Below are 8,541 nucleotides of genomic sequence, written 5' to 3'. Positions count from 1 at the left end.
CTCTCTCTCTCTCTCTCTCTCTCTCTCTCTCTCTCTCTCTCTCTCTCTCTCTCTCTCTCTCTCTCTCTCTATGCATATATATGCATATAGAAAATAAATATAAGGTAATTGGGGGTGAAAAGGCATTAACAGTTGGAAATATTAGGATAGATTTCATGTTGTAGGTAGTGTCTGAGTTTTGAAGGAAGTAATGGGTTCTAAGAGGTGAAAAATAAGGAGGGAGTGCATTCCAAATATGGAGCAAAGTCATTTGCAAACTCATGGAGACTGGGGATTGATAGGACATTTTTGCATGCAAGGAACAAGCAAGAAGACCAGTATTGCTGAACTGAAAGATTAAAAAAAAATAGGGTAATGTATAATAAGGCTAGAGAGGCAGGTTGGGACCAAGTTCTGAAAGGATTTAAAAGACAAATAGAGGAGTTTATATTTACTCCTAAAAGCGATAAGAAACCATTGACATTTTTTTTTATCAGATCTGATCAAGGGTTGGATTTGTACTTCAAGAAAATTCACTTGAGAAGCTATGTGGAGGATAGTTTGTAGGGGGAACACACTTGAGTCTGGGACATTAGTTAGAAATCTATTAAAATAGTCCATATGGAAGGTGAATAAGATCTGAACTAGGGTGATGACTCCTTGAGAGAGAAGGTGATGGATGTAAGGATGTTGTGGAGGTAGAAATAAGCAAGATCTGGCAACTTACTGGATATTTGGGGTGAGAAGAGTGTGTGAAGTTGAGGATGACGTAGATATTATGGACATGGAAGAATGGAAGAATTGTGGTGCCCTCAACAATAACAGGGAAGTTTGGAAGAAAAGTATATTTAGGAGGCAGGGGGAGGAAACGAGTCTATGTTTTAGACATATTGAGTTTGAGTTACAGGACATCAAGTTTAAATCATCCAATCAAAAGGCAGTTTGAGATACTCAGCTAGACTAGTTCATGGAAAGACTAGGGATAGACGTATAGATCTGAGAATCATCTGTATAGAAATGATCCTTGAACATCTGTATTTGGGGGTCTTATTAACAACTAAGATTCAATTTGTGGAAAATTAAGTTCATTATCTTCTCCTTGTGCCCGACTGCTCAATTAATGGCAATTGTCCCACCATCCCCTCAGTACCTCAGGCTCACAACCTTGTTCTTATTTTTTACTTCACTGTAACCTTTACCTCCTATATCCTGTTAACCACCAAGTATTATCACTTCTTCCTCCCCAATGTCTCTTAAACAGAGTGCAGGGCATGGAGTCAGGAAGATAAGTCTTCCTGAATTCAAATATGGCCTCAGACATTTACTAACTGTGTGACCCTGGGCAAGTCACTTGATCCAGTTTGTCTCAGTTCCTCATCTGTAAAATGAGCTGGAGAAGAAAATGGTAAAAACCACTTCAGTGCCTTTGCCAAGAAAATCCCAAATGATGTCACAAAGAGTTGAAGAAGATTGAAAAATGATTTATTATGCATGCTTCAGTGTTAACATTAAGGGGTTAAAGGAAAGACATCTGTGACCTTTGAGAGAGCATCTTGATCTGGTGGGACTAGAGCTTAAGTAAGAATATGAAGGATAAAGGAGGAGGCTGCTGGAGTCAGAGAAGATAGCAGTTTTGAAAAGGCCTATGCAAATGCAGTCAGAGTAAGAATAACTTTGAATAATTCAGTGTTTGTGAGCACAACCAGTACTGAACTAGATATTCCAAAGGGCCTGAAGCTGCTGAAAGAGAGGCTGTTGAAATGGACCTAGGGGTTGGGACATATGCAGAAATGTTTGACAGAGTTTGAAAATTGTGGGCCAAAATCTGAGAACAGAAAAAAAAATTTTTTTCCTCTAGCCTACTTAAATTTTTGGAAATTTAATTTAATTTCTTCAATTAACAAAAATCTATTTTTTCTCCCCCTTCCCACATTGGACAACAAATAAACAAAAAAAATAAATCTTGTGACAAGTATCCTTAAGCAAAACAAATTCCCACATTGGCAATGTCCGAAAAATGTGTCTCATTTTGCACCCCAAAATTTACTCTCTGTCAGCAAATAGGTAGGACTCTTCATTATTGGTTCTCTGGAATGATGGTTTAGCCTACTTAAATTAATGTAACCTTTTTTTTTTAATTAAAAAGAAACCAGCATGTTCTAGAACAATTCTGAAAGCTGCCAGAATATTGTCAGGGAACAAAGAGAGAGGGAGAATTTATTATGAACTCTTTAGGAGCTAGAAAGTCAGGTAGAGAACTACTTGTTCTCTGGGAGTGGGGCTGATCAATAAAGTGACTATCTTGGATAGGTCTAATGGCAAAACCCAAACTAAGAAGTGACAAGGGTCTGAGGAACTGACTGATGGGAGCCTTTGAGTAATGAACTCAGGTAAATTAAAATAGAATTAGCAATGCAGTTCTAATGGTGGCAGGCAAAGGGGAAGCTATCTGGGGGGAAGGGAAATTCTTTGTCCTCTTCAAATCATTCCAAATCTGTCTGGGGCTGATCATTCTGCTGATATGCAAAGTTGAACCTGGCTACTATATTTAGCTTCTGTTAATAAGTTAAACACAGAAGAGGTTCTTTTAGCTTTTAAATAGTTAGCTGGAGCTAATTTTCACGCCTGCCTCAGTAATCTTGCCTTACTAGGCCATCATATCAACATGGCCTCTCTGGATCATGACATCACCATCTTTGCTCCACTGACAACAACCTCAAAGCATCGTTGCCACAACCATCGGAATGGTTTGTACAATACTGTCTTTAGCTCTCCCTCTGCACTAGAATTTCTTTGCCTTTTCATTTTTAAATTTGTGAATTCTCCTATCAATTGTTATATTTCTTAAAAGCAGACCTATGATTTCTCCAGTGTGAGTTCCCATTTAGAAAACTTTCTCCTAGATGCAGATTGACTATTTCTCTGAAATAAAGTCTTAGAGAGTTTCACATAGACACACAAGCCTTCCCCACTCTAAAATTGGCCCTCTATCAACTATGCTATGCTGGTTCACGCTGTATTATTTTGCTCAAGCCTTCATGTCTTATTATTTGTATAATCTCCTTTGTGCTGACCAAGGTCATAATGGGTCCTGTGGCTGCTTTTTGTATAGCTTGAGGTCATGTAAGGAGAGGAAGATGGTACCCAAATGATGGTCTTGTGTGCCCCAAGTTCTTTCCCTGGTCTATGGAGCCATAGGCGCCTAGTTGAGGTTCTGTGGGACAGGGCAGTCATAATAATAGCTGACATTTATCAAGTACTTGAGAAATTACACAATGCTTCCATATATATTATCCCATTTGATCCTCATGACAACCATGAGTTGTACAAATATTTTTATCCTCATTTACATAAGAATAACTCAGGGAGGTCAAGTTACTTGCCCAAGGTCACATAGCTATTATATGACAAAACCAGGACTTGAACCCACTTTTTCTTGCATCAAATTTAGTGTTCTTTCTACTATCTTATGTTACAAGGAGCTGATTGCACACACACTTCCTTAAAGCCCTGGATTCCTCCATGCAGATAAAATCCAGTATTAGTAACAGGAGGAGGAGGAAGAGTTGTTTAATTGTGTCTTCATGACCCCATTTGGGGTTTTCTTAGCAAATATATTGGAGTGGTTTACCATTTCTTTCTCCAGCTCATTTTACATATGAGGAAACTGAGGCAAACAGGACTAAGCATGACGTAGCTAGAAAGTATTCTGAGGACAGATTTAAACTCAGGTCTTCCTGACTCTAAGCCCAGTGCTTTATTCATTGGGCCACCTACCTGCTCATAAAATCCATTAGAGAGTTAAATAAATATATGGTGAAGATGATCTATTTTGGTAACAAATAGCAATGATTCATGTTTCAGATTCCCTTTTCCTCTGTCATACCTCCAAGCAAAGGAACAGAGAGCAGTTGGTTGTTGGGACTGCTGCTGCTTAAATCATCTGAGTCTTTGCATTGATCATCAGTTTTGCTTTGCTCAAGTCACACTGTGGGGCCTTAGGATCACCTAAGTCCAACATCCTTCCTCCTAAAGAGCAGACTAAATAGTTCCTACCAACGTCCTAAGCATTTCTTGCATTACCCATGCAGTTGGTCTGAAGCCCTCAGCAGAACCTCAGCTCAGTAACACTAAACCAAAGTTTTGATAAAGCAAGGAATCAAACATAGCACCTCTGTCATTCAATAAGGCCACTCCCCAGGAGCAAAGGCAGGTATTATCTAATCACATTTAAAGGGTCCTCAGCATCCTTAGAAGTACCCCAATCCTTTTTCCTCCCATGCTGTGGAGGGTTTGTCAGTTTCAGGCATTAGATTGTTGTCCCTTGTCTGGAGCTTCAAGTATGCTGCACATACGTAGATCTTCAATTATTTGAATTACAAGATTTTGTTTAGAAAGTGTACTTTTATTGCTTTCAGGAATATAGTTATCTCAAGTTACGTTTGCTAAATATTTCTTGGCAGATATCATTAGAGGACCTCATATAGCCTAGACACTAAAGATTTGGAGCTTGGATAGTTGAAAGAACAGTGGATTTTTTATTGGAGAGCTTGGGTTTGAATCCTGACGCTGCCCCTGGCTAGCTTTGTGACCTTGGTTGGGCAAGTCAGTTTCTCTGGGTCCGAGTTTGCTCATTTTTGAAATGATGCATTGGACTAGGTTACTGTAAGGTTGTTTCTGGCTCTAAGTTTATAAATTGCTATAGATTGCAATATAGTGGAAAAATGGTTGCAGTAAAAGGTAGGAAACCTGGGTTCTAGTCCCCTGTCCTCACTTGCTGGATACTTTAGGAAAGTCACTTCTGTCTGGGATTCAATTGCAATCTATAGGAATTGGACAGAAGCTGGTCCTTTTCATTGTCATTTATTATTATTATACAGTGAATTTTCAGATGAGAAAATGGCCTCTAACAATGCAAGTCTATACCTTTTCAGAGAGTTGCCTAAAGTCATCTGAGACTCATATAACCAGTATGCCCTATGGAGATACCCTTACTTTTGGGTGCTAGATTTCTTTTTTAAGGACCCTGCCTTAAACCCTAATCACTCTGACTCTTATTGATTGGTCAACAATAGCTCCCAGCCCAAGCCTCATTTGGTTACTGTTTGGGTCCTGATGGCTCAAAGTGAGTATAAATAGAAATTGTTTCTGTTTTGACCAGAAACCTTGAGGGTCTTCTGCTCCTAGGTTGAATTTTTTTTTTAACTAGGTAAAAGAAGCCATTCTTTGCCTCACTTCTTACCCGGGTAGCCTTAATCACTGAATGGGCATTGCCTCAGTCAAACTGAGACCTGGGGCAGACCTTAACTTAAAAAGGCCAAGGTCCCCACTGCATCCTGGGCCATCCCAGTCATCCTGATCTCTATTTGGCCACTGGACCCAGATAGCTCAGAGGAGAGAGTGAGCCTGATGACTTTGCATAGCTCTCCCTCACTTCAATTCAATTCACTTGCATGTCATGGCATCACCTTCCTGATATCAAGCATGGTCCTATTGGAGAATGAAGGACAAAACAACAGCAACAACCAACAGTGTGAGTCAGTCTAAACTTACTTGGACTCAAATCTTCTCAGGTAAAATGAAAGGGTAGGATTAGTTGATCTCTAAAGTGTCTCCTTTTATTGTGGCTATTGAGCCATTTTGGTCACATTCAACTTTTTGTTACCCCATGTGGGGTTTTCTTGGCAGAGATACTGGAGTGGTTTGCCATTTCCTTCTCCAACTTATTTTACAGATGAGGAAACTGAGGCAAACAGGGTTAAGTGACTTGCTCAGGGTCACACAGCTAGTAAGTGTCTGAGGCAGAATTTGAACTCATGATAGTGAGTCTTCCTGATTCCTAGCCATCCACTACACCACCTAGCTGCCCAGTTTATTATTTTATACCTTACCTGTCTCCTTATCTGCAAAATGGGGATAGTAATACTTGTTCAATCTAGTTTACTAGAAAGTACTTTGTCAGAACCAAATGAAGAATATGCAACAAGGATATTACAGTTAAAGGGAAAGAACAATATATAATGAAATTGTAGACTGTGTGATGAGTTCTAATGACTAAGCTTAGCCCTGGAGAAGAGATGACAGGATTTACACTCCTCCATTCCTTGGAGAGGTAGGGATTGCCACCAGGCAATGTCATAGCTACCTACTCTCAGATCAGTAGATGTATTTCAGGATTACTGATCCAGACAGGAGAATTAACCCCAGCTAACTTCTTTTTTCTTCTTTGTTACAAGCGACACTCACTGGGTAGAGAGAGGGAAGAGTATATTTAGAAATGATAGAGATGTAAAAAAAAAGAATATCAACCGAAATCATTTAAAAGTGCTTTGTAAGCTTTAAAGGATTATAAAAATCGGGAGCGATTCCTTGGAAGCAGAACGGTGAATCTTTCAGCCCCTTCTCAACTCTAAGAGCTAGGATTCCAAATGAATTCTTTAAAAATCAATTCTTCTCTTAGGTCCCCTCCCTCACAACCTATCTTGCTGATATTATTTGTTTGTGGAATCTCTGGGATCCTAGAGAGTACAGAAAAGAATTTTATACTGTCTCCTCCCACCTGACCCACAACCCCATCGTCCTTATTTCAAACATGCTAAGTCAAGTTTTACAGATCTTCTGGTGTCTTCTGATGCCTGAGAACAAAGATTGCATTGGCTTAGGCCTTCTCATTTGAAAAGTCTTACCTTAATCATATATCCCCTGCAATGATATCTACCACACGTGGGTCTCCTGGCTTTGAGCAGATAGTTGATGAAGAGAGAAGCCGTGCCTTAGGGGAGGCAGGGAAAAAGGGGAGGCTGAAAGAAAACTTCTGCAGAAATAGCTCAAGTGCCTGGATGTTAAAAATAAAACTATATCACACTAGGCAATGTGACCAGGCTCAGCTTACGAGCTTTTTCCTTCTCATGTATTTACTAGCAGTCTGTTACAACTAGGTTGTTGTTTAACAAGGAAAGCTGGATGGAAAGAGCAGCTGTTTTCTATCAGAGGTCTTCGCCTGCAGAAAGGAGCAGAAACTCTGTAGGCAGGTAATTTATTAAATACACTGCCCTCCAGTCCTGAATGCCTCTGGGTGCCCTCAGTAGACCTTAGTTCTTCATTGCTGGTATATCAATCAGTAGGTACTGCTGGTCTAATTTTAACTGTGCCTTTTTATCTATGACTGTCATTGGCCGAAGCTGCAACTAGGAGAAATGATATGTCATTCTGTTTCTCCTATTTCTTCTCTAGCCTCCTTTAGTAGCCCTCTCTGATTCAGGGGAAGGATTCTGATGAAAACAAACAACCTACATTGAATTTATTCATTCTTTCTCTTTCTCTCTATAGAAACACACGCCTATGTATACACTTACACATACACACATATGCACACACATATATACATAAATAGACACTTACATCTGTCCTTATTATTTCCCTGGTTACAATAAAAAGAGAGACTGTTTCATTTATTGTCTTTGTATTTCTACTCCCCAGCACAGTTCTGGGTACATAGTAAGTGCTCAATAAATGCTTGTCAGTTGATTGGTTGATTGATTGCTAAGCATGGAAAGTGAGGAAAACATGAAGTTAAGAAAGGACATGGTCCCTACCCTTTAGGAATTTTAGGATCTGAGTTTAGTAAGGGATATGATACATATATACAAATCACCTTAACGCAAGATAATCAGAGTTAATTTCGTAAATGTATAGCTGAGTGTGAAAGTTGTTTGAATGAGGCAGCAATGTTCATCTGGTGAGCTGTTAGGAAGGAAAGCATAGGAATCTCACTCTTCTCTGCGCACCGCCCCCCCTCCCCCCTTTGGAATGTGGGTATTGCTAGTCTTTTCCAGTTTCTCCTTTTCTCCTCCTAAGGGGAATGATCTCTCTAATCTCCACCCTCATCTCTGTCTTGGCAGAGGGGTGCCTCTGAGCATTCCCAGAAGGGGAAAAATGGAGAATGCAGCATCCTTTAAAGAAGCAGGCCCCTTTCCCCCAGACAGCAGTGATGACCAGCTTGCTTTCACCTAAGGGAAAACCCTCGACTCAGGTTTTATGTGACTTTGGGACTTTTAGATTAAAAATATTTAGAAATTAATAAGATTGAACCCCGAGTCAGGGAGATTTACTTTTCTTCCACCACCCCCCTCCCCCATTCAGACAGAATTTCTTTCTCTCTCTCTCTCTCTCTCTCTCTCTCTCTCTCTCTCTCTCTCTCTCTCTCTCTCTCTTTCCCTCTCCCTCTCCCTCTCCCTCTCCCTATCTCTCTCTGTCTCTCTCTTTTTCTCTCTGTATCTGTCTTTCTGTCTCTGTCTGTCTCTCTCCTCACTGTCTTTCTTTACATTGTCTTTTCTTTATAACTCCTTAGTCACAAATAATGAAGCACACAGATAGATAAGAAGCAGTTCTGATCAATCACTTTCTATAATTGGCAAATTAAAAACCAATTAAGTGGAAATTGTAAATGAATTTTGAAGAACAAGAAAATTTTGGATTTAATATCTGCTGCCTGACCCAGGAAGGGGAAAAGGAGAGACAGGACATGTTCCCTTTCTTTATCACATCTCCCAGAGAGAAAAG

General features: G+C 39.9%; 1 protein-coding gene across 1 annotated transcript in view; it reads right to left on the bottom strand.

Moving 5' to 3' along the window:
- FBXO40 (F-box protein 40) overlaps positions 1–6,731 on the bottom strand; it is a 41,482-nt gene extending 34,751 nt beyond the window's left edge. Inside the window, exon 1 of the mRNA XM_069079640.1 lies at positions 6,666–6,731. The gene's annotated coding sequence lies outside the window, so the exon portion shown is untranslated. The remainder of the gene's footprint in view (positions 1–6,665) is intronic.
- Between the last annotated feature and the right edge of the window lie 1,810 nt (positions 6,732–8,541).

Source organism: Petaurus breviceps, unplaced genomic scaffold, assembly GCF_028583685.1.
Source record: "Petaurus breviceps papuanus isolate PSGF00001 unplaced genomic scaffold, PetGlider_PUasm1.0 91067, whole genome shotgun sequence".
Lineage (NCBI taxonomy): Eukaryota > Metazoa > Chordata > Mammalia > Diprotodontia > Petauridae > Petaurus > Petaurus breviceps.
Note: the sequence above shows the minus strand (reverse complement) of the source record. Positions and strands in the feature narration are given on the sequence as shown.